General features: G+C 41.7%; 1 pseudogene; it reads right to left on the reverse strand.

Annotated features, from left to right (window-relative positions):
- Positions 1-4,209: 4,209 nt before the first annotated feature.
- LOC123407995 lies at positions 4,210-18,089 on the reverse strand (annotated as a pseudogene).
- Between the last annotated feature and the right edge of the window lie 1,899 nt (positions 18,090-19,988).

Below are 19,988 nucleotides of genomic sequence, written 5' to 3' on the forward strand. Positions count from 1 at the left end.
TGCCGACATATAGCATTGGGGTAGCGGCTCCAAAGGTTTGATGGATGTTGCAGTATAACTTGCACCGGTGTGGAGTGGCGCCGGCTAGTTCTGCACCGACACATGGACAACCACCTGACGACCATGGTGGTGTCTAGGTGGAAGCCGTCCCACCAATTTGCTTGTGCCTTCTTGGCCTGGCACGGAGTATTGTCAGATGTGACTATCAATCAATCGGTGATCAAGATGCCGACTGAAACACCACTTCATCCTGGGTGAAAACTCTTGTATTAGCCTTTATTGGCCGGGCTCGGCTAGGAAGATCTTGCGTCATTATCTTGTTAAAGGCATTTTTTACTTGTTGTGATGCTGGTCTTCATTGGCTGGTCAACAATCAGGATACAAATCCTTGTCCAGACTGTCTTCGGCCGGATGTGGCAACAAATGGCGTGAGGATGGTTATCCCTTCTTGAAGGTGTTGTTGCCAAAAGAAGTTGACTTGGTCTTAGGTGTTTCTTTCATATCTTGCAACAGTTTGATCATGGTTCACTTTACTTTGTACTCTGCATGATAATTAACAGTTTGATCATGGTTTACATTGACGCAGAGGCCGGGGTCTCAACCTCCTTTTCAAAAAAGAAAAAAAACTATTCGTCCATAAATGGTGTGGGCTCAAGAGTCTGAAATGAATCGTGCATCTATACTGTTAGATTGTATTATACTAGCTTTTGTATAGTCTTATATATTTTATTGTACACATATTGTGTACCCCTTAGGGTCGCGCTATTCGTCACCTTAGGTGAGGAATAGTTATTCGCCCCCCCCCCCTCTATTTTCACATCAATACATCGTAATTTTATGTTTCTGAAATTTTAATCTTATCTCATACGTAAAAAGAGACCGTAAAAAAAACATAGTCATCGTAAAAAATATTTTATGTCACATAAAATTACAAACATAAAAATGTACTATAAACTATACATAAAATATGATTTTTCTGGTCTTATGACCTATATTTTTGTTTTCTTATGTCAAATTTTTCGTAGTGAATCAATATAAACGTATCTATTTGTATTTTAAATTTAATTTATTTATGAAATGATCATAAAATTACCTCGGGTGAGGAATAATTTAATCTACATCTTAGGTGATCAATAGAGTTTATATATATATATATATATATATATATATATATATATATATATATATATATAGGGTGCAGTTTCCCAAACCCTAACTCTTACATGGTATCAACCCTGATCGGTTCCAATGACTTTCGCTGCCCTACCTAGCCCGATCGCAGCTGCCGTCGCTGCGCCGATCGACCCCAACACAACCGGCTCGCCGGCCCCGGCGGCATCGACCCCTGCCTCGCCGTTCGTCTCCAGCCGGCCTCTCATATCGGTCTATACCAACCAGCCGTCTGTGATCGGTTTCTCCTCAGATCGCCCGCAACAGCCGGCTCAGGCTCTGTCTTCCTCGCAGACGGGTGCCCCGATCCATCCAGCCGGCCATTGGATGGCTCCACCGTCACTTCCGCCGCCACAGTCGGTGCCCTAGATAGGGATGATGAAACTTATGGGTGTGCCATGACTTGTGTGTATCGCTGTTTTTGAGATTTGATGATATTTGTGTTGGATAATGATATTCGTGTTGGATAATGATGATGATGGTATAAATGACGAGACTACTTTATGTGTATGATATGACGATAATAATCCATGTTTATTATGATATGATGAAACTACTGTTTAGAGCATGCACAAATACGTAGAAGGGGCATATATACGACATGAATTAAATATTGAAAGCAGGAATATTAGCAGTAGCACTGGAATATTAGCAGTACTGCTGACTTAGCAGTATTGCTTTATTTATTCCAGCGCTACTGCTAATGTAAATACCAGTAGCGCTTTAAATCCAGCGCTACTGCTAACAGATTAGCTTTAGCGTGCTAGCAATAACGCTGCCCCAGCGCTACTGGTAAGGGAAAAAAGAACGCTATTACTAGGCTTTCTCCTAGTAGTGTTTGGAGGTCTTCCCAACGGCCAGACCTAGCGACGGAGATGCGGGCACTGCCGTCACATCGGAGAAGAGGAAGGCAACGATGCGGTGGGGAGAGAGTGAGCGTATCTGAGGAGAGAAAGTTGGTGGGGATAAGATTAGGTGGGTGAAAAAGAAAATTATATTTTTTTGTAAATTAAAAATATGTGTTTTTCTCACTTTTGTTTTTACTATATATCATACATGTTTGTATAATACAGTGTAAAATATCTTTTATATTTTATATGTTCCACTTTGTTCATTAGAGATAACAAGTGATGGATTTGGATGGCGCTCCAAAAATATCAACTCACATATGCATTCATGTAACTACGACGTACCGGGCTGAAACACCATGCAAAGAGGTGCATGTAGATAATCCTCTTTGTTTGTATATTATACATGATAATACAAAAGGCATATTTTTGTATTATTGTTTTTCAGAATATACGAGAAATAGATATGGATTTTAGAGAGGTTCAAAGAGAGTCCATCAACAAGGGTTCCAAAGCGACTCGCTAGAAGGGGCCGAAAGTTCACTCAATCTTTACCTAATAATAAAGAGGCTATCGCTTCCGTCGGAAAACTCACCGAGGTGATTTTACAAAAAAGTCCTTACTGTTTATGACATTAAACTCGTAGTATATATTAAATATATTTTTAAATACTCATATCTTTTAAACCGTAACTCCAAATTTAACATATTATACATGGAATTTGATTAGAAAAATATGTAGAATTTAAATATGATATTATTTTATCTGTTAAACGTTTAATAAAAATACTATCTAGGGTGCAATCTTAATAAATAAGTCATTATTCGTCTTTCTTTCATACCGGTACTTATCCGGGTTGGAAATGAACACGTCAACAAAATCAGGATTAGAGATGAAACTGAAGGTCACTTGACTGATTCTTTGTACGTATTAAATCTACATGCAAGCCGTGTTAAAATAGAAGACCTGTGAAATTTTGAACTGCATTTTTGTAGGATAAGACCATCTTTATTTGTATCGTAACTATAAATTCTCAAATTATAGACATTTTTTATAAATTAAGAGTGTGTGCTGTGTGGTATTTCTTTCTTCCGTTGCAACGCATGGGCCCTTTTGCTAGTTTTTTAATAACATAACGATGTGTAAGCGCTGATATCTCATGAAAAACCAACACGGATGCCAATTTAAATGTTACCGCACAATATGTTTTTTCAGAGTTATTACCGGTCTTTCCTTGTCATATTGCCATTTGTATTCAATTACTCCCTCTATCCATATATATAGGGCCTAATGCGTTTTTCGAGGCTAAGTTTGATCATATGTTAGAGCAATAATATATGACATGCAAGTTACACAAAGCATATCTTTAAATTTGTACACGAAAGAAGCTTTCAATGATATAATTTTTACATTATACATTTTATATACTATTAATCTTATCAATAGTCAAAGGCAACCTCAAAAATTGCATTAGGCCCTATATATATGGATGGAGGGAGTAATATGGCTCATATTTTATGTTGATCTGGCTTGTTTATGTATCATACCGACGGATTATGTTTATACCCCTAGAGATATTCTAGTCAGGGAATCAATCATGCCATCCCCCGAGAAAACCAAGTTCGTAAACATTGGAGATGCCTTGTTATCAAATGAAAATTGGGAATGCCTTATGAAAGATGATATGTTTTGGTTGTTAATTTACACTGTAAGTGAATTGGAGTCAAATTATTATGACGCACTCATAGGTCGTTGTTACCATCTTCCACTGATCCATCTTCAGAGTAGGAAGTGATACATCCAATCGACTGACCTTGGGTTTCCCCAGAGGTAGAGGAAGGAGTTGGAAGCTTCACCTGCATGATGCCTTCAACAAAGGAAACAACGCCAAGGGAATCACCATCCCCGGCTCCGGCCACCTGTCGGGGACAAGGTTTTCACCTGAATCTGTCTCATGAGAGTCCAACCGATAGCATTTGCATCGTCCATACCGCCTTCTAAGCCACAAATCTGGCCACACAGATTCAACGACCATACACAACTGCACTACCATCATGGGAGCCCAGGCACAGCGGCCACTGCCTGCCTGTTCCACCATTCGAGCCAGGGAGGAGGGCCACCGTACCGCCTCGCCAATCCGTTAGAGTCGTGGAGAGGAATCCCACGCGATCGTCACTATCGCTGATCCGATCTAATCCGAAGCCAAAATCACCAGATCGCCGGTGCAGATCCGCCTTGGACGGGGACATCGCCACGCCATGCCGCCGCGAGAGGGCTGTGCTTCACCTGCCACCACCTTCCAGTAGTGCCACCCCGGGTCGCCACCACCACGATGTCCTCCACACCGCCGCATCACCCAATCAGGCAACCCCACACCGGTGAGCCACCGCCGCGCCTTTAGGCGGCGGAGAGGGAGGGGTAGGCGCGGGAGGGTTAGGTCGCGTGGATTAGTTTCATTGTGACGAAACCCCTAAAAACAACATCACATGTTTAATTAGAAACAAGCATGAGTTTGGCATGTCTTCGCCCCAGCTGGATACATATATAGAAAACATGCATGAGTTTAATTCAGCAGCAAATTTATTGGTTTGCAAACAGAAAACAACATCACAGGTTTTAAGTACACACAGAACATGGTTGGCTCACCAGTTATCAGGACGATTACATCCGCTTCAGAGGCGATTGGATTGTCGAGCTACCACGAACTAGCTATCTCCTATATCAGAAGAAGATCTAATGACTTCAAACTTAACTCCATTATTATTCTCCTTTGCGGCACAGGATGTATTTCAGGTGCGCATGCTCCCCGCTCAAATCTCATCTTGCAGAGTTTCTCCAGTGCCTCCTAAGTATCAATATTTATGACATTTTAAATGCTATCACATGCTGACAATGATCACTGAAGGAGGTTTCTATTTAACAAAGAAACATTATGTTTTTTTCTGCTAGGAAATGGATTATAGGAAATAAGAGCAAGCTGAAAGGAAAATTAAAGCAGAAGACCCTGGTATAAAATAAACAACCACCTGACATTTTAAGATAGTGCTTACATGTCTAGCAGGCAAATAGCAATGGTACTAATGGCAGGTACTTAATTACAATTAACCAGTATTTGGGACAATCAAGTAACACATGGATGGTAGGTCATCGAATATGCATCTAAAAGATAGTTCCTACAAATTCAGTAGCACAAACATAACCTCTTACAGGTGATGAGACAAACAGTTGGTGCACAAAATAGCCTGACAAAAACTGCAAGAAATCAAATAAATCGATAGAAGGGGGTTTGGGCCGTACCCGACACCTGGTGTCAGAAGGTGGAGTGGAACAAGTACGAAAGGAGCACCAGGCATGTAAGCATGGTATTCCAAGACGGCGATGACCTAAGCGAGAGTAGGAGCAAATGGAGGGAGAAAGAGACCATCAACTAGAAACTAGTCGTCATCACATACCGATTATCTTCGCTGTTAGAAAGAAGAAAACGAAGAAGAAGAAAGATGGGTTGTTACTTAAAGGATGTATTGCAGAGGCCGGGGGTACATTCGCTTTTTCCAAAAAAAGGATGTATTTTATTGGCTTAAAGTTGAGCATCTGCAGGATACAAAATGAAGGATAAATTAACTGACCTGACTCTGGCCGTTGGCACGATCAGTGCACCTCCAGGCTTAGGAAGAAGAGATGATTCCGCCGCTGCTACTTCCACTTGCACAACATTGACCTTGGATTCCCCTAAAAAAACATCGACCTTGGATGTAAATGTATGTCCATTCCCACCACTGCTCGCAGGGCGTGCTCGGACCGGTCCTCCCGTAGTCGCAGCACAGGATGATTGGGGTGTGCATTCACTTCACATGGCAGCGTCTCAAACCTCGCAACTTTAGCACCATAACTGAGTAAAATCTCGTTGAGCTTTGGAAGGTGGTTGATACCAATAATCCCTGATTCCAGCTTGCACCAGCTGATTTCTATCCTTTCCATGTGGGGCGATGCACCCTCCACAAACCTCACCTCCCTTAGTGGAACAAGACCAATAATATCCAGTTTTCTGAGATTTGGAAAGGATCCCGCACTTAAAACGAGTTTCTCTCCACCATAAGACCACCAATCAAGGCGAAGGAGCATGAGGTTGGGAAGTGCCCCGAGTATCTTCATGCTTCTCCCCTCTTCCGTCATCTCGCTCTCCCTTAAGTGAATCTTCACCAGATGCATCAGCCTTCCAACCCAGCTGGGCATCTCTTTCCCAAGAGATCCAACTAACTTGAGGCTTTTCAGGATAGGGGTGGAAGGGGAAATAGAATGCAGCCACTCAAGTGAACTCGTTGTAGAACTATTTCCTCGACCATCCACTCTAAGCGAAGAGAGGGAAGGCAGCTTCTCAATGGATGCACCAAGTATATTGCATTTTTGAAGGCTGGCTGTATGTGTCGTTACACCTAATTTTCTCAACTGTGTGAGCTCCCCCAGTTCTTTAATTGCTTGGGTAGCAGTAGGTTCGACTTGCACAATCATTAGTGTCTACAACTCCTGTAGGTTGCAGATTCCTTTTGGCACAATCACACCATCACTAGTACCACGTGTACAACGGATGCTACGCAAACCCTGGAGTTTAGTGATCCCAGTTGGTAGGCATACAATATCTCTGTTCCTTGTCTCTAGACTTTGCAAGGCTCGCAGTTTCCTTATGGATCTTGGAAGTACAGACCTCTCTAAATAACCAGCATTAACATAAGTTAGGTGGCGAAACAACCCTATGTTGTTGATATCTTTTTGTGTGATGTCAAATTGTGAACCATGTAGATCTAGCACTCTAAGCATTCTCAAGTCAGGTGAACAAAGTGAAGTTGTCGGTGCCATGGTTCTCTCCCCAAATACTGTAATTGACCAAACATGGCTACAATCCATACCTATCTTTTGACACTTGCTGCCATGGTACCCTACATGGCGGAAGTTCTCCCCTACTACACTAGCTAGATTATCTTCTGCCAAGCACACAAAATTTTCTTCTCTAGAAATCGAGACCATGACATCGTGCATGATATCATGAACTCGGCAGCTCTTCACACATCCTTCTATGTTCACTTTTGATGGCTGGATCATGTTTCGGTTGATTAGCTCATCGAAATAACTTTTTGCAACCTCTTCAATTGTCACCCCAATCCTGACTCTAACAAACCCCTCCGCAATCCATCTGCCTACCAGATGTCTCATTTGGATTTCAATATCCTCGGGAAATATGCTCAGGTACAAAAAACATGACTTAAGATGAGATGGCAAGTGGTTGTAACTCATGGTAACAATCCTCCTCATTGCTTCAAGGCTTGGGTTAGTCTCAAGCTCTGTGGGGAGCTGGCTATAAAAGAGTCCCCACTCAGTGACCTTTTTTGTAGCAAGGATGCCCCCTACTGTGAGTATAGCTAATGGTAAACAACCACACTTTTTAACTAGTTGTTCAACTGTGCTATGCAAGTTGTCATCTTTCTCCATGTCATCATGTGTTCTGCCTGTCTTTTTTAGTAGCAAATTTGTGGCATCATCTATTTGGAGGGGTTCAAGATGATAGATAAGGGACATAGAAGTACAGTGCTTAGCTAAGCCGACATCTCGTGTTGTTACTATTATCCGACTACCTTTGTTGTTTCTACTGGGAATAGCTATATCTTTGATCCACTGCCATGCTTCTACAGTCCACAAGTCATCAAGAATAATAAGGTATCTCTTATCCTTTAGCTCTTCTTTGAGATACTTAGCGAGGTCCTCTACTTGGCGTACCTTACCTTCAATTTCTTTCAAACATTTCTTTAGTGACTCACAACCCAAAAGCTGCCTGATCATATCTTTGAGCATTTCTATTCTTAAAAATGATTGCGAAACTGTGATCCAAGCACAACAAGAAAAGTTCTTCACAATACCTTCCTTACTTTCATAGGTCTTCCTTGCAAGAGTAGTCTTACCTAGACCACCCATGCCAACCACACAGATCACCTTGGCAAGACCATCCTTAGTGTCGACATCCATTAGTTGAATCAACTGCTCCTTTGGTTTGGTAAAGCCCACAAGTTCCGCTTCATCAATGTTGTTAGCTAAGTGAGTGCGAACATCATCCGTGTAGGAATCAACCTCTAGGATGTTGGGCGATTCTGTCTTGATTAAGTTGTATCTTATGTTCCTATTGCTCACTTCTTCAACTCTTGATTTGAGTTCACAGATCTGCATGGCAATCCGACGACGATCTTTTAGTTTTATCAACCGCCATGACAAGCTTTGGCTTCCCACATGCAACATGAACTCGCCCAGGCAATCTTCAATGCTGTAAGACAAGTCTCTTATTTGCTTTGCCCACACCTTGAGAAGCATGTCTTTATTTTTTATCCTCTCAGCGGCCACTAGAAATACTTGCATCGTCTCTAGTTCATCTTTTATAAACCTTGCAAACAGTAAGAGAAATAAAACACATTAGCTTAATGCCGTTCTACAACTTGACGCACACAACAATGTATTCAAAATCTACACCTCCAAGAGTATATATTAAGTCAGCCGTGAACACTTGATGCCATTATATATATGGTATATAATATCATATTGCTATCAGTTAGGTACTACCTCCATTTAAAAATAGATGATGCGTCCAAATATAAACACCCATTTTTAACCACTAAGCAATGCTAGGGCTGCATGCATCGCTTGATGCAGAGGCCGGGGCGTCGCCTCCTTTTCTAAAAGAAAACTATTAAGCAATGCTGAGGAAATCTCTAACTGGTGGTTGATCGCTCTCGTCTTGGGAGTAGTGATAAATCACTGAATCGGCCTATTAACTGGATCAATCGGTTGACCATTAATCGGTGCAATTTTAAACTCACTAGGAGCAATTTTTGTATCATGAAAAATATACATTGCAACTATATGTTCTCAATAGATCACAAAAATGTGTACAACAACAATCATCAACAATAGTCCATGTGGGCGTAAAAAAACACGAACAAGCATGTATACAACAACCCTTTTTTGTGGACTTCCGCTTGGGACACAACTCCAAGAAAAGGCGGCCACAGAACGATAACACGTCGAGGGAAGGTGACGTCAGTCACATTAGACATCTGAACAACGTCGGTTGCTGGAGGTGGTAGGTCGCAAAGGAGGAGAGGAAGTAGAATTACACAAAGTAAGGAGAGGAAGCCGCGTCACACATGGAAGGGGAGGAAGCCGTCGTCTAGGTCAGGAGGGGATGACAAGATCTTTAGGGGGGTGGGAGAAGGGCCGAACCCTAACTATATATTTAGGAGTAGGGAGGGTCTGACAGTGGTTATGGGCCAAATAATCAGATTTTGATTGACCAGTTAATCGGGCAGCAATGATTAATCGCCCAACAGCCAATTAATCAGTCTCACAAACCATTTAATACCAAGTTAATTCAGCGAATATGTGTTACTCGAGTCGGCACCCGACAAGTAGTGATTTATTGGCCAATTAATAAATTAATCAAATGGATTCTTGAGCAATGATATTAAGAACTATTTTGTATTGAGAGTAAAAGATAGTACTATGATGCCATTTATCATGATCATTTTCCACTAATACCAAAATTGGTAGAATATTTCTGCTAAGAAATACATCCATCTGACAAAAGCAGTCGAAGTTGTGCATGTTTACCATGCCAAATCATAATTGACATGTATTGTGGAGTAATTTAAACATTTTTTTTGTTTGAAGTATTCATAGATGCAAGCAATATTGTCGCTATACCAAGGAGGATTTAGAGTTTATAAAAATAAAATGATCTTGTTGCATGCCAACTAATGCCACTCAACATGGAAAGAGGAACTTACAGCTCATTTATTTTTAAGTGAGTGATATATGTCTGTTAGTATCTCGAGCTTCAATATCGATACAAGTTTTCTCTTCCTAATCATTTTTGAATATCTGTGACAACAAGAATTATCTTGGATCCTTTTCATGATAACTTATCACATATCCGATGTGGTTGTGGCAACATATTTGTACTTATATATAATAGCCACCTCTAAACCACTGCTTAGGCTGGTCATAGTAGGAGTAACATAAGTAGTAATTAAAATACATATCACATAAGCAAAAAAAAATGTGAAAAGTAATTAAGCAGGATAGAGACAAATAAAATAACATAATATGTTATCATCACATAGCGCTTTTCTATGCTAAATGGGTCTATAAAGTAATAATTGAATATATATATTAAAGAAAATGCATCCTACTACTACTATCGGGTGTAGTTACCCCCTAGCCATTTGCCCTCCACGTGTCCACCACTGTTGCACCAATCCAGCCTTGTTAAATTGTTAGAGATTGGCTAACCCACGTCAAACGTTAATTGAATTAAAAATTACATTTTTAAAGATAATGAAATGCCCTTACATTTTTAAAGGTACTGCTTCTCACGTATAGTGCTGGCTATATATCGGCAGCATCAACGTAAGATGAAGTATGACGCAAGGAGCAGGGAGCACGTAGGCACTAGGTACTGCTAATATGTATCCGTGACCTTATCTTATTTGAATGTACTCCTCTTTTATTTAGTGATAATCTTTTCAAGTATACATACTCTCGTTCTTGGTGATACTCCTCTTTTCAAATGTGTATACTCGCTTTTTTGGAGATACTGCAAACTCCGTTGAAAATATAGACCATACTCAGTTGTGTATATATTGCATTTTAGTTGAAGATACTCCATACTCAATTTTTTAAGGGTGGAGATACTCCATACTTTGTCGTGTATATACTCTCTTTTATTTGGGGATAATTGATACTCTATTTTTTCAAAGGGTGAAGATACTACATACTCCGTTGAAAGGATACTACATATACTGAGTTGTGTATATATTCTATTTTATTTGGAGTATATATACTTCATTGTATTGTACTGTAATACTGTAAAAATAGCATGTGTTTTCAAGCAAAAAAGAAACTAGTACTATATGTCTCTGTTGAAAAAGTGTGTACACTCCCGTTCCATGGAAACCACCTACTCCCTCCGTTCCTAAATATAAGTCTTTTTAGACATTTCACTAGTAGACTACATACGGATGTATATAGACATATTTTAGAATGTAGATTCATTCATTTTGCTCCGTATGTAGATTCCTAGTGAAATCTCTTAAAAGACTTATATTTAGGAACGGAGGGAGTAGATGTCTAGCTAGACATGCATACTTATCACGATGCAAAAAGAAAGAAAAGGAAAGACATGCATAATTATCCATTTAATGAATCAGTGCATGGGCATAGCTCGCCTAGAATCCAGAAAACAGTTGAACAAACACTCGCATTATCTTCTTAACTGCACGTACCTTTAATTACTAAAAAATTAGGGCCTCCACTTGGTAATTACCCTGTCACAACGTGAAGTGGGTTACCAGGTTTCTCCCCGCGCACGGCCTCTACCCGGTTGACATGGTGCTACTCTCCGGAACACGTGGAGGGAAGACAATTAGGGGGGCACTATCCCTCGTAGTAGTAATTATTAGACTAATAACATATGCATTGATATTAGTCTAAGTTATTCCTCTGTATAACTAGCCTTAATGAGGTGCTAAAGTTCTGGGCTGTAATAGTATCCAACCGGTCTGGGCTGGAGACTTCAGCCCGAAACTTCATCGTTCCGGTCCGGTCTTTAACCGGGACCGCTCGCAAGACCGAGAAGAGGCCGCATCGTTGCCTTTGCTAGTTTCGCCGCCGTCTTCTCTTCTTGTGCCGTTGCCGTCTCCAAGGCCCTCGCGCCGCCTGCTCCTTCATGGGCCACTCCTCTCAAGCTGGGTTGATTCACGCATGCATCAGCACATGCAGATATACTCCCTTCGTTCTTAAATATAAGTCTTTTAAGCGATTTCAATAGGTGTCTACATACGAAGCAAAATGATTGAATGTACACTCTAAAGTATGTCTATATACATCCGTATGTAGTCCATTAGTGAAATCTTTACAAAAACTTATATTTAAAAATGGAGGGAGTAGTACCCAACACCAGCACACGTAGAAATAGTACCCAACACCAGCGCACGCACCTACAACCACCACTGCACAGCAAAAACGGCCACCGTCCTCCGTAACGCCGGCAAACATGTATAATCAATGCTCCGTGCCTGGATCTATCATCTGGCGGGTTGGAATCGAAGCGGGACGCCCTACACCGCCGCATCCGTCATCGTTCCCTTCGTCTCTGTACAACGGCTGTTGTGCCAAATTCTTCGTCGCCGCCATGACCTAGCCTCCCTCCTCGATTCCTAAGCTCCCTCTAGTGCTACCGAAGCCGCCAGACACCTCTGCGGCGAGCCACACTTCATCCAAGTCCCTCTCTGCTTCGCCATGCTCCGGCGGCATGCTCTGCGGTGGCCATCGGTCGGTCCGTCGGTTCGGCTCGGGCTTCGTCGCTGTGGTCCGCTCCCAAAAAACAGGACCGCGACGCTGCTCGGTCCAGTCTGGTCCGGACCGTCGACGGCCGGTCCAAACGACAGCTCGAACCGGGACCACACCGGCTAGGACCGTGTGCACCCTGATACGTCCATTTTACATCATGCTTTCATGTTGATATTTTATTGATTTTTAGGCTGTTATATTATTTGTGGTACCATATTTATGTCTTTTCTCTCTTATTTTGCAAGGATTATTTGAAGAGGGAGAATTCAGGCAGCTGAAATTCTTGACTGGAAAAGGAGCAAATCCTAGTCCACTATTCTGCACATCTTCAAATGCCCTGAAAATTTACGTCCAATTTTTTGGGAATATATTAAAAATACTGGGCGAAAGAACTACCGGAGGGGGGCCACCAGGGCTCCACAAGCCCCCACTCTGCCACCACCCCTTGGTGGTGCAGGGCAAGCTTGTGGGCTGCCTAGTGGCCCACTAGCTCCCCCCTTTTGCTATATGAAGGGTTTTGGTCTGGAAAAAAAATCATTAGGGAGCTTTTTCGTGGTTTCGCCGCCGCCACGAGGCGGAACTTGAGCAGATCCAATCTAGAGCTCCGGCAGGACGATCCTGCCGGGAAAATTTCCCTCCCGGAGGAGGAAATCGTCGCCATCGTCATCACCAACACTCCTCTCGTCGGAGGGGAGGCATCTTCATCAGCACTATCTCCTCTCCAATCCCTAGTTCATCTCTTGTAATCAATCTCCGTCTCACGACTCCGATTGGTACTTGTAAGGTTGCTAGTAGTATTGATTACTCTTTGTAGTTGATGCTAGTTGGATTACTTGGTGGAAGAGTTTATGTTCAGATCCTTGATGCTATTCATTACACCTCTGGTCATGATTATGATTATGTCTTGTGAGTAGTTACTTTTGTTTCTGAGGACATGGGATAAGTCATGCTGATAATAGTCATGTGAATTTGATATTCGTTCGGTATTTTGATATGCTATATGTTGTTTTTCCTCTATTGGTGTTATGTGAACGTCGACTACATAACACTTCACCATATTTGGGCCTAGAGGAAGGCATTGGGAAGTAGTAAGTAGATGATGGGTTGCTGGAGTGACAGAAGCTTAAACCCCAGTCTATGTGTTGCTTCGTGAGGGCTGATTTGGATTCACTAGTTTAATGTTATGGTTAGACTTTGTCTTATTTCTTCTTTTGTAGTTGCGGATGCTTGCGAGAGAGGTTAATCATAAGTGGGATGCTTGTCCAAGTAAGGGTAGTACCCAAGCGCCGGTCCACCCACATATCAATCTATCAAAGTAACGAACGCGAATCATATGAACATGATGAAACTAGCATGACAGGAATTACCGTGTGTCCTCGGGAGCATTTTTCCTCCTATAAGACTTTGTTCAGGCTTGTCCCTTGCTACAAAAGGGATTGGGCCACTTGCTGCACCGTTGCTACTACTTGTTACTTTTTACTCTTTGCTTGCTACGTTTCACCTCGCTACACAATCACTTGTTACCGCTACTTTCAGTGCTTGCAGTTATTACCTTGCTGAAATCCGTTTATCAGAGCCTTCTACTCCTCGTTGGGTTCGACACTCTTACTTATCGAAAGGACTACGGTTGATCCCCTATACTTGTGGGTCATCACACCCTGAACTCCAACATCCCATATCCATTCAAGAACGAGGTGGAGCCCACTCATTTGAAGCGGTCCGCTCTGTTTTCTTGCCAAAACCTCCGCTTTCCCCACCCACTCAGCTATGATTTCCCCCGCCCATCACCCTAAACTCACAATGGGGCGTGACATAGAGTATAGTAACATGCATATGTTATTAGTCTAAGTTACTACCTTCATAGTGGATAGTAACATAGAGGTGATAACATTGAGCCTTGCATTTATTAGCTTGTAGACACATCATGCATTGGTATGCGTTATGTTACTACTAGTATAAGGCTAGTCGTAATGGTAGTACCATAGGTAGTATCATGCATGCCAACTAGACAATTTTGATGAGGTGGCTTAGAATTAAATGAAGAAAGAGAGGGTTGAGTATCATACCATGATACCGTACCATATTAAATGTTATGCTACTATGTGTCTTGCACGACAATAAATGACCTAGCCTATGATACTAACATATGATAGTATGCATTACGGGTGAAGTATCATACACTAGTACCATATGTATGATACTAGTATATGATACTCCCCATTACAACCAGCCTAAGTAACTATGTAAGTTATTCAATTTCTCTCTTTTCTCATTAATTAGATGACACATCATATTTTCTTCTTAGGTGACATCTATGTTACTATACTACTTATGTTACTCTCATCATGGGTATTTAAGTCTCGCTCCATTTGGCATGCCCGGGTTCGCTGCAGCTTGTTTGGTCGTGAACACCGGATGTGGATCGATCGGGGTGCTCGCTCCCAATTTTTTTTATGTCCAAACTAAGCGAGAGGACAAAGATTGACATGATCATGGAGTTGATGGAGATGATCCATGGCGAAGCCAGATGTGCATTCTTCAAGGAAGGACAGGTGGATGACTCGTGGAAACTTATCTTGTGCATCAGGGCAATTGGCGCTACCGGTGCACCATTCCCCGTTGCACATTCAAAAATATTAAATAAATCCAAAACAAATTAGTGCATTGACACAATATCAATGTATTTTTTCACAAAAATTAAATCAAATTCAAAATATGGCTCGAGATAGAAAAATGATAAATTTGACATTAATGTGTTAAAGGCCAAAACTAAAACCCAAGTTTTTTTGAAAATGAGGATTACCCTCGGCCTCTGCATCTCGGCGATGCATGTAGCCATTTTATTAATTATTTGGAAAGATTTTACAATGTAGCACATTAGGTAGTCAGAATCTGCCATCTTAGCAACAATTATCACTAGTCTTATTCACTTGATTACAGGTGCCGATAGTACGAGCCTAATACCAAATAGACATGGCACCAAAACTTTATATCTAAAGCCGGAGGTCCCAACCATTCCACATACTCGATTTGGGATTACAAATCGGTCCGACGCACTCTCATGTGTTGTCGTCGTCGTCTTCCATCAATCCATCTTCCGAGCAAAAACTAACACATCGAGCTTGCTAGGCCTCTGTGCCATCGACGCCATCATGACGCCATACATCGTCCACCTCCTGCGCGAGTCCATCTCCGTGCATCGGACGCCGAATCTCCACTGTGCCACATCACCAAGATCCGCCACCATCAATGTGTAAGATGAAGCACCGCTCCAGTGCTCCACCAAAGAAGCCGTCCACTAGCCCCCCGGGTCCGTGTACAGCTCCAAGAATGACGTTCCCAAGGGGTATATGACATGAGAGCTCCTTCTTCATCCGATCTATTGATCTAGGGTTTCCCCTGGAGGTAGTGGATAGAGATCTCGAGCTTCTCCACGGTGATGCCTTCAAGAAGGTAATGATACAAAATAGTGCCGCCATCACCGGTCTTGGCATCAAGCCGAGAATGAGGTTTTCACCCGGATGCACTTCACGAACCTCCACCAAGCATCGTGTGCACGAGTCGCCACCGATCCGAGTCACCGCGCAACGAGTAAGCCGCAGCGGCCAGATCAGATTTGTTTGGAGGCCAGACCACTCAGGGCGCCGACTTGTACACCAGGCCTTTCATCTCGTCGTCGCTGACCCGAGGTCAAATGGCCCGTTGACGAAGATATGGTCGCCGCCACCGAACGCAGCCAACGTCGCAAGGTCAGCCACCGTGCCCGAAGCCATTGCCTCCTAAGGCAGAGCCGACCGACGTGCCGCCGCCGGTCAAGGAAGGTACACCTGCCGCGCCCCCAAGGCAAGACCGTCCGTGCCCACTCTCGCCACGGGGTTTTGCACCATCCCCATGATGCAGGAGAGAGGGAGGCCCCCGCAACCACCGTCAGCCCCGGTGGTATAAGCCGGCCACGTCCTTGGGAGGAGGCAGAGGGAGGGAGGGAAGGAAGGAGAGTCCCCGATGACTAGGGTTTCATCCCCGCCCGAGTCCACCAAACGGGGGCGACGCGGGGGACGGGGGAGGGAGTTTTGTACCGAAGTCCTTCTCTAGTTCCACCAACCGCGGAAGCCTAATTAATTATGTTATGTACTATCCAGTATCAAATTTGTCATTTTTATATCTTGAGCAATATTTCAAATTCTAATTTTCATTTTTGTGACAACAAACGTTGAAACCGTGTCAATACAATAAATATTTTTGAGATTTTTTTTAAAATATTTTTAAATTTGTAAGGGGACTGGTGCACCGGTAACACCAATTGCGTTGGTGCACCGGATACATCCCACGTCGCATGGAGGCGTACACCCAACATCCCAACAGGTACACCCGGAAGCCGTCTACGTAAATGGTACACCGTCCGAACAGCCGAGATCGTACACCGAGCAGTAGGAGCAAATGAATAAAGGGACCGACTATATAGCAACGCCACATGCTGGTCTTGCCGTGCGGCGGCTCATCAAACCAGCTTCTTTCACATGCAAAGATTCGTGCATCCAAATTTTCTGAAAAAGCTTCATGCATCACTCGATGGAGAGGCCAGGATCATGTCTCTTTTTCTAAAAAAAAAATCCTGGAAAAAAGAAACATACGGACCGGCGGTAGCGCAGCATGCATGCAACGCATGGTCCAAAAGCCCAAAAGGGAAGGGCAGTGCATGCATTCTTACTCAGAAAAAAAATCAGCTATAAGTAAGGGGTAGGCAGCCACTATTCATAATATGGCCTATGCTGTTGACCTTTTTGCTCAAAAAAGTATGGTGTCAAGATTTACACTCATGATATATCAAGTTTAAAATTGATTAGTTGTCATATTATTAAAAAATAGTTGACTGATTACTACTCTTAGTTGTCAGATTTTACCATGCTTAATTACCGATCCCCGCAAAAACAAGCTAAACGGCTAGGACAACCATTAATAGGTACCTAGTTGTCAAAAGTTATATGCAATTTTCCAAAATATGGTGATTAAGTTATTTATTACCAGACAAGTACTTATTAATATGACAAGTGCAGCAAGTGTGGTATGTACGATAAAGAAAGTTGTCAAAATATATCAACATGGGATCTAGTTTTAAAGATTTTATCGAAACTAAGTCATTAGGAAAAATAGATCATTGATCGAATTAATGATTTTAGAGATAAATCTTTTTAAATTTCAGTCATTTGGAGCAAATCTGATGACATTATTGGATGCATACATGACAACGAGAGAGGGATTTGACCGCACCATGGCAATGCTTCTTGAAGTAATCTAATTAGTAGGGCAACGCTGTTTTTGCATTAGGAGGATGATTACACAGCAGCAGGCAGCGAATATATTGCTCTCATGCATTGAGTCCATCCAAAAACTGATTGAACGCGCACATGAGCCGCCGCACAGGATGACAAGAATGCGCACCCTACTAGTTAGATTTTCCCATTAATAAATAGGCCGGAAGTTTTCCCATGAAATAAAAGAAAGAAAGTTGGAACATACTATTAAAGGAAGGAAAAACGAAACAAAAAAAAAAGACTGCAAACAAGCATACCAGATATCCTTACGCACGCCCATGACCAAGCTCATCTCGGCCGTTGCAGCTGAAGCGGCCAGGTTGACTGCACCCCCCAGCATGGATCTCGCCATGCTCAGCACTGTCTCTGCCATCTCCGGCCGCCTGGTGTGGATCTCTTCAAACAGCTCACGATAGACGAGCTGATCGAGTGTCGGGGAAGGACTCGGTGCAGCAGGCAACAAAGTTTCTCTCGTCTTATAGCTAGACTACACACGAGCTTGCTGCTTGCGAAATCTTCGGTATTTTCTAAGGAAGTGCAAAACAACAGCCACGCCCAAACCGAAGCTAAAACGGGCCTCGTTATCTCAGAGCACCATTCGTGTAACATTGAGATGTATGTATATATTCACAAGATTCAGGTGCGATACCACATTGAGATATCCGCAGGGTCCCTCTGCAAGGCTGCAACCATTTGGAAATTACCTCAGAGAACCATTCGTGTGACATTGAGATGTATGTAGTATCCTAAATACAGGCGCGATACCACATTGAGATGTCCGCTACCTCAGAGAACCATTTGAAAAAGTAAACATGTTTCTTTTTCTTTTTTTTTTGCCAAAAAACACAATGTATATTAAGAGTTCAGCTTTGCTTTAGGGAAACATTCCCGTGAAAATATATTTTTTTAACAATAGTTCCTTTGGAACCATCGTCTCCGACCTCCAACAAATAATCATTAATATATGAAATGAAGTTTATTGTGTCAAATCAATTTTTGAAATGGTTTTATAAAGAAATGCAACCTATTTTTGAAATCATTAAGTAAGTTTCGAAAATGAATTTAGTTTCTTGAAATAATTGAAAAAAATGGAAGAATTAAAATCTTTTTATAAAACGGTTGACATTTCTTTAATAAGTTTCTTCAAAAATAACCGAAACTACTTTAAAACAGTTTACTATATAAGAAAATAACTATAATAATTATTTTCAAAATAGGGAAATAATTGAAACCTTTTTTGGAAAATGTTTAATATTTAAGTTTTGAATTTCTATTAGAACTAGCAAACCATCCGTGGGCTGCCGGAAAGCAAGAAGAGTACAAATAGCTACGTGGCTACAGATCGATATGGGAACCTTGAGCATGTCGTCAACCAAAGCTAATCGAGCATGCTCCTATGCAATGCTAGCCTCCAGAAAAGATATGGATGCTTTATGCGAGACGAAACGGCGGCAGCGCTTGCCGCTATGGCAGGCGTGAGAGGCGGACGTGGCTGTTCGTTAGTTTTCTTTGGCCAATATTATTTTCCTTGAACGTAAGTTTGTACATATATATGTCACGTAAATCATCACTGGCCCACCATGTTATATAAGTTACGCAGATCAAAAGGCTGCAATATTTTTATTTATTATGATCTGATGGATGGCGGGCAAATATTTTTTGATTAACATGGGATTTTTTAACCAATATATCTCTAATTTCTTCTTCATTTTGCTTTTAGTAGATAACTAGCAAGGTGGCCCTCGCAATGCGAGGGCAACATCTTTAACTTAAATGTCCGAGACATAAAATGTATGATTTCTTCTAAACAATATGCTTTTATGGGCACCACAAACATTATGTTTTGTAAATATGACTTATGCATAAAGTATTTTAAATCATTGTGCTTTGTGGATGAGTCTTTATTATGATTTATTTAAATACCCTACCAGTATATCCTAGAATATCATATATTTGAAGTAGGTAATGGTATTTTGATATTATTTTACTCTCGTCCTGCTACTATCTCTTATCATTCCTAAATTCATACGTATGTGTTGTGTTGTAACATCATTATACCAAGTTCGATCACTCTGACGGATGTCTATGAGATATTGCACCATTATGCAAGACTTATTTTTTTATCTGTTTAATTTTTCATTGTGAGGATTAAATATCTGATCGCCTAGTGTTACTATTTTTTGCTGATATTAAATTGGAGAATTTTATGTTGCATGGAGACCAATCATTTATCTAGAGTATCATATTTATATGTAGATTCAACTATACTTCT

Source organism: Hordeum vulgare, chromosome 7H, assembly GCF_904849725.1.
Source record: "Hordeum vulgare subsp. vulgare chromosome 7H, MorexV3_pseudomolecules_assembly, whole genome shotgun sequence".
Taxonomy (NCBI): Eukaryota; Viridiplantae; Streptophyta; class Magnoliopsida; order Poales; family Poaceae; genus Hordeum; species Hordeum vulgare.